Source organism: Dioscorea cayenensis, chromosome 20, assembly GCF_009730915.1.
Source record: "Dioscorea cayenensis subsp. rotundata cultivar TDr96_F1 chromosome 20, TDr96_F1_v2_PseudoChromosome.rev07_lg8_w22 25.fasta, whole genome shotgun sequence".
Taxonomy (NCBI): Eukaryota; Viridiplantae; Streptophyta; class Magnoliopsida; order Dioscoreales; family Dioscoreaceae; genus Dioscorea; species Dioscorea cayenensis.
In genome coordinates, this window is record NC_052490.1 from 28,376,874 (window position 1) to 28,397,896 (window position 21,023).

The following is a 21,023-nucleotide window of genomic DNA, read 5'->3' on the forward strand; positions in this document are numbered from 1 at the left end:
TAACGCCCTGGTTTTACGAAAGTCGACCCGAACGGGAAGAAAGTCCGCTTTCGCAAGATCCCAAGGATGTCGTACACGGTGAAAGTACTTACCGAAGCAAGCGACGTGAGAAACGAGCTTGTCATCGCCGATGGAAAAGAGGTAATAAATCACGGACAATGTCTAACATAAGTCTTTAATGTTTAAACATTGTTTTTTTAGCGCTTAACTTTAGTATTTACCGCTTAACTATTATTAATAACCGCTTAAATATTCTCGCTCTCCGCTTAATTATATTCTATAACGCTTAAATATATAGTTTCCTCGAAATGGTTCCTACGAACGTCAAGAAGAAATATTTGTTGGCGCCCAACCGACCTGACTGGATGCCATCGCTCCCGAACCACTAGCTCAAGGCGTGACGAGAGGCGCCTCTATCGCGTGCTACTGACGCCTGCTCTCCTACTTCCAGCCCCCACCACGCCGCACGATTCCCTCGACGCCCGGAGAAGCCCTCCCCTACCCCTGCAGATGCAACAACCCCTCCTACCACGACAACGATAGCCCTCCGACCATGGCAGTCCCTCCGACCGCAGTAGCTTCACCGTGACATTGGGCGAAGATGTCACCGCAACTCTTACGCAGCATGCCGATATTGACGATCGAAGTTTCTGGCTTGTCGCCGTGGGAGGCGCTGGAAGGATCGTTTTCACAAACTCGGCCGCGCCTATCCTCGAAAAGAACCGAGCACCCGGACGTAACGAGGCGTCGGAATTTGACGACGATCGACATCATCGGGAAGGTCATTCCAAGGCGCCACATTCAAGAGACTTGCGTAAAAAAAGAGGAGAATAATATCGCTTCGCTCCACCGCCGACCGACGATGAAACAATAGCAACACCATCGGCGGCCGATGTCAGTATCGAGTCTGCCGCCGCTGACGACATGGCCACGACGGTGGAGGACATCGAGATGATGTGGCTGCTCGCTGGCTGAGAAGGTCGCCGACTCTTCTCGACGAATCGCCGACCCGGTGAACTCGGGCCGAGATTGCGGCATCAAAGATGGACACAATCCCTGAAGGTCAAGAACAAGTTAAGGAAGTGTCTGCGGTTGATGCCGCCGCCGCCCCTCAAGATCGCCGTACACAATCCCACAACAAGAACAACAATGTAAGGATGTGTTCTGCAGCTGATGCTCGCTCGCCATCGTCCCCCGCGATCCAAGGAAGATGTCGATGAAGACCCCCGACCGAGCAACGAGAGAGATGATCAAGGCCAATCAAAAAAATCGACCATACGGCTCGGAAAGCTTTTTATTCAAGAAGAAGAAATGGGTTGGCCTCGAGTCGTCTTTAACAAATACGAAAGCGTGGAGTTGATGAGGATCTTCCTCAACCGCACTATGGACGGTAAGTGTAACGCTTTTTATGATATTGTTTAAAGGGTTTCTTATAGTGTTTAACTATTACCTAATAGTGTTTAATACCATTATGTTATCATTTAAGTTTTCGCCTTTACCGCTTAATTATATATAATATCATGTAACAATTGATAATATCATTTAAATATTTACAATATGGTCTTCTAATATCTCGTATCGCTTAATCCCTCAAAGACCGCCGCGTGGAAGAACGACGCTGCCGACACCACACGCCGATGAGTTATACACGCTTGACGGGAAGGAGATGGTCACCGATGATGTGATGGACGCTCGTATGCATAATACAAAAAGTCGCCGAGCAAAGAGCCATATCCTTACAAGAAGCGCTCCATCATCGCATCGCTTACACTGCTTTATGTCAAAGCGTGACGACGCACATGACACACATTATGGCTATGATCGGGGATGTCGTGCGCAACCTCGCATGAAGTTCAAATTGTCATCCTCCCGATAATCATGAATGGCCACTTCCATGTCGCCGTCCCCGACAATGATAATCAAGAATACAGTGCATTATTCTTCATGTCCGGGTAACGATAAGGACGCTTGGACATGGTAAGTTCTTTAATTATGTCCGATTAATATCTGCTTTGGTATTTAAATCGGTATTCTAATCTCGACTTGCATATCTCGACAATGGAATCTATTCGACCTTTCGTGTCGATATGGAGTTAGGCGAGTCGGCGACTGCAAAAAGTACCCGCCGCATCGCATACGTAAAACCCCACGCCTAAAAACAAGGAAGCGCCGATTGCGCCCGCCTCACGCTACGCGGTTTATCGAGCAATCACTCGGGGTGAGAAGTTACGGCCACCGCAGCATGCACGCCTTACCCTCGGGATCACAGTATGTTACCCGCGATACTTAAGGAGGGGAGGGCACCATGGGCCATCATGACAAAAGGGGGGTCGTCACAAGCGGTTAAATTGCTTTTTGAATAACATGTCTTGTATATCCGATCGACAATTTTGTTTTCAAATGTAAACTCGACAAATTCAATTCATTGTTTTCGTGTTCAAGAACATGACTTGTATACCTTAATGTAAATTTTGTTTGTTTTTGAATTGTAAAGCGGGTTAAATTCCATCTCGGTTTTATTTCATTGTTTAATTTACGTTGTGCTTGTGTACATTTCACTTTCATTGTTTAAATATAGTATATATCGCTTTAAACATCGGGCTTTTAAATATTTCAAATTACGGTAGCACTCGCTTAAAAATAACACTTTCTCCTGCTTAAATGAACGCACTTATTGTTTAACTAAATATGGAAAGTTGCCCATCAATACACAATTCAATTCATCGCTTAAACATCGCTTGAAATATTTCAAATTACATAGTATCCGCTTTAAAATAACAATGTCTCCGTAAATACATTCAATTCGTTATAAATACACAATGTTTCGCCATCGCTCGGTTTATTAACAATGCCTAGTCGGGCGACGCTTTCATTGCAAGATCGCCGATCGCGACCGGATCCTCGGCGGCATCGCAATGTAACTCGCGGACATCAAACGCCATGACTCGATCCTCTTTTTCGCCTAGGCCGCCCAGTCGCCTTCTAGTCACAAAGCGGTCGCAAACGAAGCTCACGATTTCGCCCTCAAGGCCCGCTCATCGCCGGGCATGGGGAATATAGCTTCCTTGTACGCCAGCTTGTAATTGTCGACGGTGAAGTACCCGCTCATAAATCGATGTACGCTGGTGTCCCTGTCGCATTGTGCCCAGCAAGCATGTTTGCAAGGGATACCATAAACTTGCCACCTTCTCGATACGAACAAGTTCTCGATGGCGAGATCCACGGAGTTGCCGCGATTGGTCGATCACTCAGTAACGATCATCGACACAACGACCAACACGAAGATTTCGGGCCGTCCCTCAACAATGATCTCTAACTCGAATGTATGTCCGGGCATAAGTAGGTCTCCCATTTGGTCGCTTGCTCACGCCGTTACATAACATGCGCATCAACTCGAACCCGGCAAAATAAGGTTAAACAAAGACGTTGATGGTTAAATAATTCGTCAACATGTTTAAACATTATTGTAATTAAATAAACGAAATGATTAATATTTAAAGTCAGAAAAGTGTAATTAAACAAAGATTGAGAATGTTTAAAGGGTAATACAAAATGTTAAGTGTAAATCAACATTCGCAGACCTTATGGAGTCGACCATTTTCGCCACCCGGTAAATGACGAGCTTCCTTGATCCAAGCATTGAACGACTCCGCCGACGCTCGAATACATCTCACCCCAACGATCACCTCCCGAATGTATAATTCGACCAATGTGCCATATCTCGATTTATTAATCAACCAGATGATGAGCTTCGGGTGATATGGCCTCGCAGCTCATTCACTGTATCATCGAAATCTTTAGCCGTGGATGCCCACGCAATGCGGAAGCATATAGACCAAAGACTCCTCCCTCAATGCCTTCCCAAGTCCGACATTGGCTTTTCATAAAATTGGCCTCCAAATGTCGAAGACAAGATGCGATGTGGCGAAGAAGGGAAGACTCGCAATTGCGCTCACAAGGCCCTCGACCCTCGTCCGACACGAAGGTAATTATCTCATGATAATCTCCACCCTCGTGATAAGGCATCGCCCAACTTAGATACGAACCAAGTCCAATTGGCATCGGTCTCGCTGGTCGACTATACCAAGGCGACGTGGAAAAACCATTGTTACTATCTTTCCCCGTGGCACCCAAAGAGTGTACCCCCGATATTTTTCCAAGGAGGTGGGTACCATCGAGAAAACAGCCAGCCGCCCCGCAAGCCCCTCTTGAATCCCACAATACACGCTACCGAAAGAAAAGAATGCACGCTTAAAAACGATCACCGCCTCTCCACGATCGCAACGCCGCCGGATTTGTCTCAGCCCACCTTTATCCACATACCAAAGCAAACAACATAGCCGGAGATGTCACCGCTGCCGAGGACCACCCGGCATGCTCTTTTTCCCAACCAAGCCTCGCTTTGTATGGTATGTGGACACCATGTTCCCGCAACATGTCCTTCTCGAATGTCGATGGCCTTGTACAAGGGACGGTCCTTGAGCTTCTGAATCACTCGTGCGCTAACCCATTTTTTGGACGCTTTCGGATGTGACGCCGAACCTATGCCACCACCGCAAGTGTGTGACGGGTTGATTGTCTTGATTCTGAAAAGTATTTTTTTGTTATACTCTTTTGATGCATGAAGGCGCTCAACGACAACCACTCGGCAGCAGATTCCACGACCACTCGATGTTTTTTCGCTCTTTTACGAATTTGAAGTCAAAATTCCTTTTGATTGCATGATTTCGAAGTACATCCCTCGAAATGTTCGACACCGCCAAAACGTCGACCAATATCCAACGACAACACTTCGTAATGATCTCGACGAGGGAAGGAAGACATCCCACACCGCCGTGGTCACCATGGGGATGAATGGGAGCACTCGCAGAATCAATCCTCGCCAACACTTCAGTCAAATGAAAAGATCAATATGTTAAGCGGAGAATACAATGTTTAAGCGATAATGACAATAGTTAAACGTTAAATTAAATACTTAAACAATTAACTAATAACGTAAAAGGACTAGTACAATATGTTAACCAAATGACTTTTGACATATTTTAAACAATAATGACCCCGCATAACCGGAATAATTAAAAGAAAAGGAACTTACAACGAGTAAAACCTCGCTTTTCATTAGGATTCGCAATAGCACATTTTCTCGCTCTCGACGACAAGATCAACTACAAGACATTTGAAGATGGAGTGGACGCGACACATCCAGCGGAAGTCAACATCGCTTTTCTATCGGGCAAAACCGCTTTTATATCCATCCGGTGTGATGAACTTAACCCCCGACAAGAGAAACTTCGAGACCCCATCGCTCACATATCTCGCCTAACACCAATTCCCCAAGAAGTCTCGAGCCGTGAACATTAGCACTCTTCCTCCCCGTGAATCTAGCAATACCACAAAAACTCTCCATAATATATCGGTCGAAAACCAAATCGTATAAAACCAAAATGAAATGAAGAACAAAACGAAGACGATCGAAGAAGAAGTAGAAGATGTAAAGAACAAAAACAGCAATCGAATCGCAAAACAAAAAGTGCACGCTTGTATGCATAGAGGTTAGACTAGACGTGATGTGATTGGGCAGTATTTTTTTCCCTCCATCCCAAGGGCAAAAAAAAGGGAAATATATGTCATTGTCGCGAGGAAGACATGTTGTCATCGTTCGAATGAAAGTTCTCAACTCAACACGAGTCTCTGGTAAACGCCAAGCTTTTTTATGTTTAAACAGTATACATATAGTGTTTAAAAATAACGGTTAACTGCTTTAACTAAAAGTCTATATCATGTAAATAATATGTTATTGCTTAAATTGAATGCTTTTCAATCGACATCGCGCTGCTAGATGGGCTACCTCCCCGGTCACCGCTTTAAAACATATTTACGTATTTTCTTAAACACCGTTGTCATTGTTTAAAGAGTAACTTGAGTATTGTTTAACTTTTTCTATTGTTTACAATGACGTTTTTTGTTTCCCACATTGTTTTTACTAGGTCTCCTGCTTTAAATTTCGTAAGTTCACAACAAATACGATTGTTTTCGCTTTTATTTATAAAATATTTACAACATTTACAACATTTACAAAGATTTACAACATTTACAACATTTACAACGTCCGCCGGACTTTGGACACTCACGACTCGACCCTCGTATAACGAAACAAGTGTCTCAGACATTCGAATGCTCAGCGGTCGCATAACAAGCGCATCAACTTGAACCCGCAAAACGTACAACATTAAAAAGGTTAAACAACACACATTCATGAAAACGACTATTAATCAATGTGTCATGGTAGGACTTAAACGACGATCCTGATAGTTAAACACGTAACGTAACGCTGTACAATCGACGTAATTTTCTTAAACGCTAACGTAAAGTCTCAGTGGTAAATGTCAACCTCGTGCTTAAAGGATGTTTCATGATCTCCTCCCTAGAGAATCCTCCCAGAATCACGCAATACGTGAAAAACTTTCTTTTTCATACCCAAGTCGAAAATGCTCTCTTAATCGCTTTCCCGTCATCCATCACTGGAGAATCCTCCGCGATTCGTGCAATTATGAGAGGACTTCGCTTGGGCGAGAAAAAGATAGTTTAACTAGTTCGTTGATTACGGCTAATCGATTCTCAAGATAAGGAAGAAGGCTCACGAAACATCCTTTCTGAGATAGAGTGGTCATGTCCATGGGAAGAGGAGGAAGAGGAGGAGGAGGAGTGAGGAGGATGATGAGGACGACGAGGAGTGGTTGTCCACTGGGGAGGGTTCTTCCCGGTTATTTATGGTGTGAAGTCCACAAGCGGTCGACTCTTCAGTATCCGAGAAAAAAAGTTAAACGCACGTGGCCGATCATCGATCGATGAGAACGAACGGGTGTTCGAAATTTATGTTACTGCGCATAAGAATTAATGCCGTCATTAATTCTACGCACGGATACCATAACCTCTGCCACCGCCACGTCCACATGCCAACAATTCGGATCAAACGAAAAAGATCACCGCTTTTACGCAGAGACTTTGAGAATTTACACGCTTATGAATAGTTATACATGTAAAGATAATGTTAAACCGAGATGGGAAGTATTAAACGGATATGATAATTATTAAACATATTAGTAAAATATTTAAACGGATAATAGCAAAATAGTTAAACATTATTTAAAAATATACAAATAGATAACCATAAACGAGAAGAACTTTACAACGAAATGAACTCGTCAGAATCATCGTTTCTTTCTCGTCGAATACAACTTTACAACCATAAACGAGAAGCATTTGATCAATGGCACATGCTCGCCTCGACAATAAAAATCGACTACACTTCATTTGAAGATGAAGTGCACTCGACCAATCCGATGGAAATCAATTTTTATTTTTCGCTCGAGAAACCGATTTATATATTTCGGGTATGATAATGAGGAGAACAACAAGATGTAATGTAACTCCTCGCCATTTTCTATCGAAACCAGGAAAGTCTTCAAAAGGTCGAACACGATGTGATTTTAGGGCTTTCCTTTCCCACCATTTTCGGGGCCAAAAATGGGATTTCACAACATGGACCCATTTGAAGTGAACGGTGAGGGGTAAAAGGGAAGTTAAACACTAACTGGAAGCGTCTGGTAGTGTAAAAGTAGGAGGGGGTTTTTGGGAAGTTTTGAAAATTACGAGGGGTGAATAATAATTTTCCCTTAAAAAAATTATATAATTTGAATTATTTAATGTTAAGAACAAAGCTTAAGAACAAAGATTAAAGTATAACTTAATTTGAGCTAAATCTAGTCAAAGTCTAATTATAAAAAATATATTTATTTAATTATAGTTTAGAGTTTGAACTAAATTTTAAACCAAGCTCTAGCAAGGTCAATTTTGATCAAGCTAAACTCATTTAGAACTCTACATGATGGCATGACATCAAAAATAGAGTTTTTTTTTCAGAACAGTAAATGCATTGCTTTTCCAAAGAGATTGTCAGAGGCATGTCTATCCTATAATATAATAGTGCATTGTATTATTACTGCCAAAGCTTTAAGGAGAGGCTTTACCTTTTGTGATACTACTTTTGCTTTGCCTCTTCTCCATTTTTATAATTTTTTTATTTATTAACGGTGAAAGAGCTAAATAGCTAACAACAAAAAATGACAAAGTAAAAATTAAGTTTAAAAGCACAATCTTGAGGAAGATACTCCCTTGGCAATCTAATTTGGGAGGACCAATATTTCTTTGTGATAAAGATAAAGAGTTAGGTTTGTGCAAGCGAAGTTTGTCAAGCAATTTGTAAATTCATATGGATTTCTCGGAATAGATTCAATATTCATTTATAGTACCTGGATTAGCAAAAGCTTTATGCTGCCAATTGTGTTCATCACCCTCCACCAAGCTATGACAGTCAGACAAAATATTATTTGGTCACAAGTTTCTCTCGCAATAGCGCCTTAGTACCATATGCATGGGCAAGGCTTTAGTGTGTAGCCTTGACTTAGCACTAGATGTAATAAAACTTACTATAATAATAAATTTAAAATTAGCAAGAACAACAAAACCTACACTACCCAATGATTCATCACTGGGCCAAGCAGCATCACCGAGTAGCGTAATATAAGGAGAAGGGGAAAAAAGAAAAAATCCCTAATGAAAATGATGTGATCGATGAAATATTCCCGAGAATTTCTTAAGGCCATCTGAAAAATTTTGTGAAAATCAGGGGTGACGGTTGAAATTACACTAACATCTAACTACCAAAAATTCCAAACAAGGTTGTTATAAGAGCCTTCAATAATTGGTCCCCTATATTGAGTTGAATCTCGAAAGGAACCAATCTTTCAAAGTGAAGAATTGTAATCTACTAAGTCTAATACCCACAAAAGTGATACAGCATTGTGAAAGAAATTTCCAAATAATGTTTATTCTATTGAAATTCTATGTTTTTGTTTATTTGATTTTGAGTGAGTTCTTGGATTAGAACTGTGTAACCACTGCGTCAAAAAGCATCAACCAAATTTCAGTAGGCTCTAGATTTAGAACAATGCCACAAAAGTTGCTTATCAGTTTCAAGAGTTTAGCCACAAAATACATAGGGCAAGGAAGGCATAATATTCAGCCTATACAAATATGCAAAAGTAGGAAGTTTATCATGCACGAGTACTCTTCAAAGTAACAACTTCACTTGAGGAGCCACTTTTAATTTCCATGGAACTTTTCACCTATTCTAATTGTTCTTAAAATCAATACCCCTGTTCAGTTAATTATAAACCACTCTAACAATTTGCTTTCATCTGAGATAGTTTGCCAAACCCAAAGGTTTGGGCATTCCATGTTTTAATGTTTATATCCATTTTTAGCAAGCCTTTTCTAGTCAATGTGTTCACCCAATAAACATTGAACAACCTCCTGGTTAATATAGGTGCTTGCCATTCACATAGTCAGAACACAAAGATCTTCCCAAGGCATATGCATATTAATAAAAATTGGTTTCAAAGCAAGGTATATCAAACACCAAGGATTCCTCTAGATATTAGTAACATTTGTGTTACAAACATTAATTAATCCATGGATTGGGCCTAATATCTTTAGCAATTTTGCACAATGATTTATAAAAACAAGAAGAATTTGGAATATTGAACAATTCCAACTGTCAAACAACCGGTACTTTAAAAGAAAATTCTCTACCCAATGTTTGTTATCCCTATTAAGGACTAAAAAAATGGTTTTAGCCATTAAAGAAATTTTAGCATCTCTGAGATTTGGATACCTAAACCTCCATCAGCTTTGTCAAGTGTAGCACTATTCCACATGACGGAGTGAACGCCACTATGATTGCCACACCTAGACCAAAAGAATTTTATAACAATTTTAGATATCTTGTTTAAAACAGCGTCGGGACTGTATAACATGCACTTATCAAGTGGCACAAAAGGATAATAAATAATTTGAAATAGAGATAAGAGCGCTATTAATGAGAACCAACTTGCCAACATAAGAGAATGCTGAATATTTCCAAGCTCCGATAGCTATGTTGACTCTATTAACCAAAAAATAATACTAGTTAACAAGCAGTCTGCAAGAGTTAATAGATACTAAGATATTTAAAAGGAAAATTGCTTACATTCATGCCCAAAATTTTATTGATGGCTTTAGCTACTCTTCTATTACATCATGAAGGTAAAAGGAGATGGTGGTTTTACTAAAATTTGGGGACTGATAGTTAGGTACTTGTAATACTTAGACACAACAAACAAGCCATAGCAATAGTCATAGATACTTTAGTAACAATTATAAGATCATCAGCAAATAACAAGTGATTTAAATTACTTAACTTATTGTTAAAATTAGGAATAAAATTCATCTGAAGGGCATAATTCATAAATACTGCTAAATTTTGAAAAACAAAAATAAAAAAAATTGGTAGGGATGGGGTCCCCTTACTTGACCCCTCTAGAAGCCTAATTTATTGGCCATTAATCAAAAAGGGTATTTTGAATGAGGTTATATAGGCCTTAATCCAAGATATCCAAAGTTCAAGAAAATCCATTTTTTAAGGGTGGTAAAAGAATAACACTCCATATTCTAGCACGTTACAAGCCTCCTCTATACCTACTTCAATCATCATCCAAGGAAAGTGCTTATAAATATCCTTCTCGAGATGAGCAACTTCTTGAATGGCAATGATATTATCCATAGAAAAACTTTTGACCAGAAAACTATTTCATTTTGATCCAATAAGGATATGGATAACATGCTTTAGGCTATTTAAAATGTTTTTAGAAATAAATTTATAACAACATTACACAAAGTTAAAGCAAAAATTAAAAAATCTATTAAGAATTAGCCAAACATAGATCAAGTTTGGCCCAACAATAAGCTAATCCCGGGTTAATTTTTTGATAGAGCATTAAACTAAAACTATTTTTCATTTTGGGGTTCAAACTTTAATTTGAATCAAAATGGTTACACAATTTCAATTTTGTTTCACTGAGTAGTCACCTGAGAGATTCTAACCTATTTTTTATAATATATATAGCAGAAATTCTCTGTCATTTTATATATATGACACGATATTTGTTCAGCTGATAATTCTCACTTGTTGATAGAGAATTTCTGACATTATCACCATCATCAAAAATAAGTTAAAATCTATCAGATGATCCTATGATGAAATAAAATTGAAGTTGAATAATCATTTTAATACAAATTAAAATTTAGACCCCAAAATAAAAAAGGGTCATAGTTCAATACCCGATCAAAAAATTTACCCGACTAATCCCCTTTGACCGTTGCACTAGGTAAAATCAATACCAATATAACCTAAATCCAGCGACTGATTCCTCAAAATAAAATTATTGATGCACAACATTAGCCACATAAGTTGTACTAGAGGTTTAAAGAGGATGTACCAGAGGTTCTACCATAAGGCCTACTGAACAAAAATGGATTAAGTATTATAAATATAGAGAGAGACCATTACTGGGGTTTATAAAAGGAGATTACAAGGTCCAACAAATGTCTGCAAGAAGACACATGAGTGACTCTTCCTACATTCCTATTCCAAAGAACAATTTTATCTCCAGACATGTTGCAGGCTGGCACAATTGCTCATTCCCATAAATTAGCAAAATATTTGCATATGCTCATGCTATGGTTGCCATCCACTGAGTTTGAACAAGGCAAAAAATATGAGGATTAAACTCAAATATGGACTTTCTGATTCCGTCAATCTTCTAAGAGCTAGACATTCTCCTACAATTCCAACATAAAACTTTTAAGCACTTAATTTTAGACTTAAATAGCAATAAAAGTAAAGATGGAAAGATTCACCCAGATGAAAATAGAACCAAGCTGCAAGGTTGTTACAACACCCTTAGAATAAGCAACAAGACAGAAGTGTTTCCTCCTAGCCAGTGCCTCTAATTTGATATCATTAATTTGGTATAGTTTTGGATTCTTGGAGTCATCATGAAAACAAGATCACATTGTAGGGTTGTTGCAACAACTTTTCTTAAAACAAGCAACTAGAAAGAAGTGTTTCTCCTAACTAGCGTCTCTAATTTAACATCATTTGGTACAGTTTTAGATTATTGGAGTCACCAACTCAATCATGTCATCAAAACCCTCAAAACCACCCTAAATCATCATCCATCAAATCCTCCAACTAAGGATTAGAGTGATGCCGGGATGGTTTCCAAACATTCACCACTTGGTCAACCAACATATCATAAGGTTACATCCCCGAAGGATTTTGATTCTCAGAACAATTCCTAGAAGGCTCGACCAAATTTGGGAATAAGGACGACATGAGTAGAGAAACGAGAAAGCTACTAACGGTTGACTACTCCATACTTAATTTTCTCATGCACATCACCTCTACTCCCAACAATGATGCTTCAAGGCCTGCCACTAGATTTCCTGATAAAGGAATGATGAAGTTAGGTTAGCCAAATCATTGCCTGAAAAGCCATGGAAATCTTCTTCTTCTTTTTTTTCTAGGTGGATTAGATGTATCATACTTCGAGACAAAAATCTCATCAGATCTAGAGAAATCTCCTAAGATATCAACTTCCAAAGATTGCCCATTGCTTGATCACAATGCACTAGAGCCATATAATCCTTAGGATGAACCATTTATAGTTACACAATTTGACCGTCACTATATATAATAATCAATATAGCAATATTTATACCAATAGGAAAATAGGTGTCATTAAATGCTTGATTTCTTCTAACAGTTATAAAATTTCGTTAGTATAAATAATAGAACCTACAAAATTTGACCGTCATTATAGATAAGCATTGATATTAGCTATATTAACGAAAGAATATGCATTTGTAAATATTTGATTTATTCTGATAGTCAAAAAGTTGTGTTGGTATAAAATTCGTCAGTAAATATTTTCTCTATTCTGGCAGTTTTAAATTATTATTGGTAAAAAAAGTCTATAGCTACAGAATTTGATCATCACTATAAATATCTATAGTTATGGAATTTGATCGTCACTATAAGTATAATAGGCATAATACAATAATAGCTATATTGACAGAACGAAATCTGTTAGTAAATATCTAGTATTATTGGTAAAAATAGTCTATAGTTACGGAATTTGACCGTCACTATAGATAAAAGTTAGAATACAATAATACTATACTAACGGAGCGAAATTCGTTAGTAGATATCTTATCTATTCTGACAGTTCTAAAATATTGTTTGTAAAAACAGTTTATAGCTATAAAATTTGACCGTCACTATAGATAAGTGTCGGTATATAGCAATTTTTTTGTAGTGTTACCACTATACGGAGAATAAAAGCCTCTTGTACTTCACCATCCGGGAAAATGGCATCATCCTAACTAGCCTCAATAGGGCACCAGTGGAGAACCTCCAGAGTCAGGCAAAGCCTTCTTCTTTAACTCTTGATGGGACTAATGTCACCTCTAGATGCAAGCACACATGCTAATCAAGTAATATAATGTGTGTGAACGCAAGATTGTTGATCCCACAAAGAATTATGAAATACTAGTACTAACTTTCATCTTGTAATCTAACTTGAATGCAAGTGTTGCTAACAGAAGTGAATAAACACAAGAGTATGAAAATGCAAACGACAACAATAGCTCACAAAGAATAAACCAAGCATGAAATGGAGGTATCCGAGCATAGAATCCCCTAAGACTAAGATTAAGCTTTGGACAAGGTTGTAACTAATGAATGCAAGATCGCTTAGATCTAGAGAGTTCATACCACATACTACCCTTTTTCTTAAGGTGAGTAGTAACTAGTCCCATGCAAAACTGATATAGACATCTCTATAACCGCATCACGCTAAGAGAACTTTATCTAAAGATCAACATAGGTTCGAGAGATAGCCGATTCGCCTCTCGAAAGTGAAGGATGATTGGAATCTCTTCGTAATCCTCACTCCCTAGGACTTCATTAACAAACAAGGATCCTAAATACTAATCTCATTCGGAACAATCACAGAGATTGTTAACTAATCCAAAAGTGCCCTATTTCTACATGACTTCCAAAATAGACCTCTCGATCTTCACTCATTTACATCAAACATGAATTTCCCATCTCTCGCAATGATACAAAATCAAAACAACAGCTAACTCAAAATTAAATCCAAAACACAATATTGCAATATAAAAGTCGATGAAAAATTAAGAGTTTACAACTAATTCTAAGGAAAAAAACAAGCCCTAGGTTACATCTATCCCCAAACACCAAGAAGTTTAATTCTTTATTAATTGAGAACAATTATTCAATTTAGAAAAAAGAAAAGCATTGAATAAAAATATTAAACACTCCTTCAATCTTTGTCTTCTTGGATTGATAATGAATGACCATAGAACTTTTACAAACGCCACTATGATTGTTCCTCGATATTTTCCTTGAAGATTTTGAACCATGGTTGAATCCCGCTTGGATTGATGAATTAGACTCACTTGGAAGCTTATCACAGCAATCCACAGCCTATCCCGTATATAGAAGCTTATCCAATATTTCCAGGGATTGACAATGAACGAAATAAAAACCATTTTGGATGCCAGCAATTGTGAAGATACCAAACTAACTCCAAAGTCCCGCCAACGCCTCCTCCACTTGCTCTCACTGCAACACATTCCCTTAAAACTTCCCAACAAAGGTCGTCTACATTCTCTCATACACTTTGTAATGGAGATCAATATCCACACAGACCATGTCTTTAATAGTAACCTTAACTTTCTCCATGGTGGCCTTGAGGATCTCCTAATTTAGAGATGCATTTTAGTTTTTTTGCATCACAACTTCTGCCCATGACCAAGACTTAGAAGAAGCAAAATTTGAGGGTTTCCCACAACTGGGAATAGGAATACACACCATCATGGTGTGATTGGATTAAAACCCTCTCCAAAGTGATGTTTTAACTATTTTTAAATTAATTCTAAACCAAAGATATAACCACTATTAATTATCAAAAGAAAAAAAGTTGCTGCAATACATCAATAGCTATTTTCATGCCTTACAATGCAAATATTGATAATTATTCTAAGATAAGTAATAAAATAATTGTTGGCAAGAGACACTCAAATTTGAAAACCAAGTCATATTAAAGATTGATAGTAAAAAATAACAATAAATATGTGGTTTATCCACATTTACCTCAAAAAAATAAAAAAATAAAATAACAATACATGGCTAATGGCTCTACTGTCTCACAAATGCTGTCTTAAGCCTTGTGAGGGTCAATTATGAAGAATGGCATTGAATAGCATTTGTGATGATTATATTTTTAGTTGTTATGTAATGATTATATTTTTAGTGAGTAATTAAGCTAAAATAATTGTTTCGATGGCACTACACTAAACCATCTAGTTTCTAACCTTTTTGTCTTCAATCAATAGGATTTTTTATAAAGAATATATATATATATATATACACATGGACACATGGCCCAGGGCATCAACCATCAAAAATAGGAACCAGCTACTCTCATCAATTATCTACCTGCAAAATAAAATTGATCAGAAAAATATGGCTACGTTTCCCTTATTTCTATATATGTCAATGATTTATTCCTTGGCAATAGCTTTTACTATGTACAGCAAATCAAATCAACATAACTAAAAGCTTTGCAGCAAAAAGTGACCAAAAATAAACCCATAAACATGTAACTTCACAAGCCAACAACAATACAAAGATGCACTACAGTGTGTGATGTATACAATTATAAAACAAGTGACAAAAATCCCATTTTCTCTTATAATTCTTAGTGAGTATTATATGTTCTAACTCCATTAGTGAAGATATATAATAAGCACACAGTGTTGATATCTTTATCAATGTCAATGTTATTAACAAAGACAAAAATGATATAGACTAGCTCCTTTAGTACATATATCACATATGGTTAATGATCACCAATAAAACCAAGTAATCATAAAATTGGTACACAATTATGTCTTGATTTTAGAGGCAAAATAAGACACATTTTACCTTAATATATATAACTTTTCATTAGTATTAAAATTTTAAAAAATTGGTTATAGTAATTCAATTTCCTTCAAGATCTTATACTATTTAAACTAGGCGCATACATTCTCACACATCCTTAAAAAATTAATAGAAAATGAGTCAAGATTAATAAAATTAAAGAAACATTCATGAGCTGAGAGAAAAACAATTCAAGAAAACATTAATTAAAATCACTAACATCCTTAATGAAATGTCCCCAAAAAAAAAAAACTCTATCTAAAATCATTAGCATTAGCATCTTTAATGAAGAATGTTAACACACTGAAATAGGCAACTCTCAGAATTTTCCTTCATGCTAACTAAACCGGCGCTTTAGTTGAAACAAGATAAATTTAATCATGAAAAATTAAGAAAAAGTATTCAATAACATTGAGCACACAAGAAGAAAACACTTCAATTCCAACTAGAGTAGTGTGAGAAGAAAAACATAAACATTTGATATTCTTCCTTAATTGTGTGTAGATTGATCACCCTAAATTCCGACCCATATGAATGTACATGCGTGCCAAACAATGTGCTAGTTCTGTACATATTTGCATATAGAAGATAACAAACAGCATGAAAAGAGCTCACTAATGGGCATCAGTTGAGTGTAGTAATTAGAGTCTTCCACTAAGACACATACACACATATTACTGATCATGAAGACTGGATTAGTGAATAAACCAATTATATTATTCACTTTTCATAAAAAATCATGATGATTACCCCCCTTGTCCAGACTAACATCCCAAATGTTTCATCTCAGATGGGTACACATTTCTCAGCAGGTAGCTAGCAACTAGTCAGTCAAAACAACTTGCTAGCTATACAACTGGCAACATACTTTCACTATGTCAGACAGATGTTACAAGCCAAGAAAATAAGGTTTAAAGCTATGTGATGGCTTTGAGCATCTTCAAGATAACAACTCAATCTAATTGTATCCCAATCTAAAAGGTTGTGAATGTTCAAAGTGCACTCCAAAGTTAATCAAACCAATCTAATGGCCTATATATGATGCCTTGATCATACCTGCTTAATTTTTCCCCATTTATGACAACAACGTTAATCAAATCAAAGCAAAATTAATCAAACCAAACTCAAATAGGAAGTCTACTTGAGAGCTCTACTTCAGACAAATAGCAATGCTCCAATATTATTAAGTTACAAAAAATATGCCTCAAAAATAAAAAAAAATAAAAAAAAACCGCAAGAATCCCAAGTGCGCATATGATGGCAGAAAAATTAATAACTTTTATTAGCCAATGACAAGTCATGCATTTACAAAATCAATTTCCTTTCACAATGAGTAGCGACTTTAATCAGACAAATTAAGCCTTTGTCAAGCCAGAATATTGCTGACTATTCTTAACATGTTAAACTTTCCATTTCCTCACAACTATCTCAAGCTTGCAGATAAAATTATAACACTGGAACTAATATCTTAGAAACTGGAATATCTTGGTCATCAACTATATATATATATATATATACTTCCTAATTAAGCATCCAACTATCAGTTTGATTTCATATCACATGAGTCATATATATATATATATATATATATCTTCATACTACCCAACTCTAAATAAAAGCATCAACAAGCACAACAAGCATCATGCAGCAAAAGAACTCAATAAATCTTGGAAAAGCAAAATTGAACTTCATTTCATTACTACGATAATGGTGCAAAGTTATCTAATTTCCCGTCTTGCTTGATCCTATATATCACATCTAACTATATGCTTTGATTAACTAAACAGCTCAACAGGATGATATGAATGCAAGAGAGAAAGAGAGAAAGAGTCTTTAACAGTGTTCAGGTGAACAACAGTTACTTTTCACCAGTGATTTCAGACAAGTGAGAAAGAGAAATACAGATAATACGAAGATTCGATCTACATGTATGGAAGCGAAAGGAGTTAAACGGATCTAGCTACACAGGTGCAATCAATCAACGAGTAGGGTACCCACAGAACCAGCCATAAAAGCATTCCAGATTCAAGTAAATTAAGGAGGATCACAAACCTTTGTCGGCGTCTGGATCTGGATAAACACAAGCTATAATTAAGCAGGAAACAAAGTCAATGAAAAAGGAAAGATATATAGATGAAGAAGAACAAGAAGACGAAGAAGAAAAGAGATTAAATCCTAGCTAGCTAGTCATTCATGTACTGAATTTCCATTCCCTGATAAAAAATTTCTCTTTTTCTGGAGAAATCCCTAAAGAAGCATGACAAGGGACAAAGTAAAAGTACGATTTTGAGAGAAGAAAAACATAAAATAATGGATAAAAAAAACAGATAAAAATAGTGAAAACTAGTACCACCACCGTTAGTTCTCTCTCTCTCTCTCTCTCTTCTCTCTCTCTCTGCTCATCTGTTTCTCTATTCCTGGGAATCCGAGCCTCAGGGGACGGATAAATCAAAGCCAAAGAAAAGAGAAACAGAGAGCGAGAGAGCTGACGAGAAGAGAAGTGAGCACGCAGCGGGGACGGCACAAGGCACCGATCTATGCCATCATCGCCTGCTGTGTGCTCACTCTCTTCTGTCAGCCCCGAGCCCTAGGATGCGAAAATCCACCGACAGCCAAGGATCCAGGAACCAGGGAAGGAGATGAGAGAAACGATGAAGGATTAGGGTTGTGGAGTGGAGAACGAGGAGACGGAGAACTCGGACAGCGGCGGCGGAGCGCAGGATGAGGAGAGCATTGGAAGGAGTGAGGCATAGGTTTGGTAGTACAGCATTGATGGGACTGCGTCTTAGTCCAGGGGAAAGAGGGGGCATTCTTTTCATTCTACGGCTCATCATGGGTTCTTTTTTTCATATGTACCCTTATAAAAACTTCAAATTATCTACATACTTTTATAATATTATAACTGCATGGTCCCAAAACATTAATATTTATATAAAATATTTTTTTTATTATAATAATAAAATAGAGTAATGTTCATGGTGACTTATTCGCTGCATATATAATAAGGGTGTTTTTTTAAAGAAGCACTCTCACCATCTCATTGCAAGTGTCCACATTAATTGTTTTATAAAGGTTAAAAAAATAATTAGTAGTTTTTTTTTTATATAAATATAGATAATTTATGTGTAAAAACAAAACAGACACATAAAAAACTGAATTTTATAATAACTGTGTCTTTTATCTACACAAAGCTAAAATTTAAATTTAATTTTTTTAGCAAATTAAACATTTGATACCAATAAACCATACATTCATTGGAAAATTCTTTAAATATTTATCTTATTTTTTTTATTTTACACATTTCTTTTTCTATCCATTAAAAATATGTGATAGTAATAAAAAAAATAATGCATTTTAAATAAATTGATATATTACAATTATTTGTTTTTTTATTTATAATACACGAATAAATAAAACTTTTAAAATCTGATATTTATAATGGGACGTGAAGAGTATATATATACTACAGTTATCTGTCTTTATTTATAATTGTAATAATTTATCCATCTCTCCTTTTGGCAAACTTAATTTGTTTATCATTAGGCGGAAAATTATAGTTTAGGATAAACTATAATGGTAACTTTTATTGGGAGGGATATTGCTACTTGTCAAATCACTCTGTCCTGTAGGTCAAACTAGAACCTTATCTAATAAAATAGACATAAGTATAAGCATTTTTTTAATAATCCAATATCAAGTAAAAAAATTAAAATATTATAATGTAAGAAATAAAGATAAAGATTCAAAACATGGATTTTTTTTTTATTGAATTTTAAAATATTTATCTATTAATGAAATTTATTTAAATGATTTTTTAGTTCCAACATCAGAGTCCACAATATGGTATTAGTTTATGATAATCATGTTATTTTATTATGTATCCATCTTTCTTTATAAGTGATTGGGTGGTATAGTAATTTAAATATCTCATTTTTTATTTTAATTAATTAAATTATAAAAAAAATTATAGGATTAACTTTTGAATCTAACATTTTTTTAATTAAATCTAAAATTTAAATTACCAATGTAATGACAAGGGGAATAGTTGCATGTGTTCCGATACAAATCAATAATATACAAGAAAAGATGGTGGGGGTAACAACTAGTATACAATGTAAAAATTAATTTAATATAATATGAATATATATACAGAGAAATATCTTAATATGCCCAGTAAAATCAAATTTCATGAGAGTTGAATCTTGGGTAAATTTTTTAGTAAGTCACTAAACTTTGGCTCATTTTCACTTTGATCACTGAACTCCAATTTATATCAATTTGGTCACTCAATTTTAATTTCATTTCACTGGGTAGTAAATCAAGAGTTTTCAATCTCCAAATAAATGATGTGGCTCTTTTTCGATGACATTGACACCTCTAATAGACTTAATAATGTGTCAACGGGAGGACTGACTTAAATTTTTAGATAGTCATGTAATCAATTGGGGGTTGAAATCCTTGATTTATTACCGGTTAAAATCAAATTAAAGTTGAGTGACCAAATTGATATAAATTGAAGTTTGGTGATCAAAGTGAAAGTGAGCCAAAGTTTAGTGACATACTAAAAAATTTACCCGTTGAATCTTTGTGTTTTCCCCATGAGAGATTACTTATTTTGAGTTTTAACAAATAATTAATGTTTTGTAATTCTGAAAAATCATATTTGTAAAATTAATAATTTTAAAAACATAAAATACCATCATAAAATAATATATAACCAAAAATAAAATAAATAGAATTCATAAACAATCTTTTAAAATAAAATAAATTTTGTATGAACCCACGTGTTACCTTATAACCATTGGGCATGTGTCATGTGCCCACTTCCTCTCATTCAATGAATTCATATTAACTCTATGCTCATGTATCATTTTATTTTATTTTTATTTACATTAAATAAACTTATAATATATATATATATATATATCGTCTAGAATAGTAGAATTAAGAAAGCAATAGCTTAGTTTGTCTGCAACTATGTAAGTCATGGGAAGTTGGATGGCTAGGTTTGACTAGATCCACATGTTTGGCAAAAGAATCAAAAGATAAGATTTGGTGTATATTTTAATCA

At 36.1% G+C, this 21,023-nt stretch overlaps 1 long non-coding RNA gene across 1 annotated transcript; it reads right to left on the reverse strand.

Moving 5' to 3' along the window:
• Positions 1–9,312: 9,312 nt before the first annotated feature.
• Positions 9,313–18,761, reverse strand: LOC120251580. Its single transcript, XR_005533447.1, has 3 exons — positions 18,303–18,761; positions 9,953–10,006; positions 9,313–9,810 (listed from the first exon to the last, which is right to left on the reverse strand). It is a non-coding gene; the product is annotated as an uncharacterized LOC120251580 (long non-coding RNA).
• Between the last annotated feature and the right edge of the window lie 2,262 nt (positions 18,762–21,023).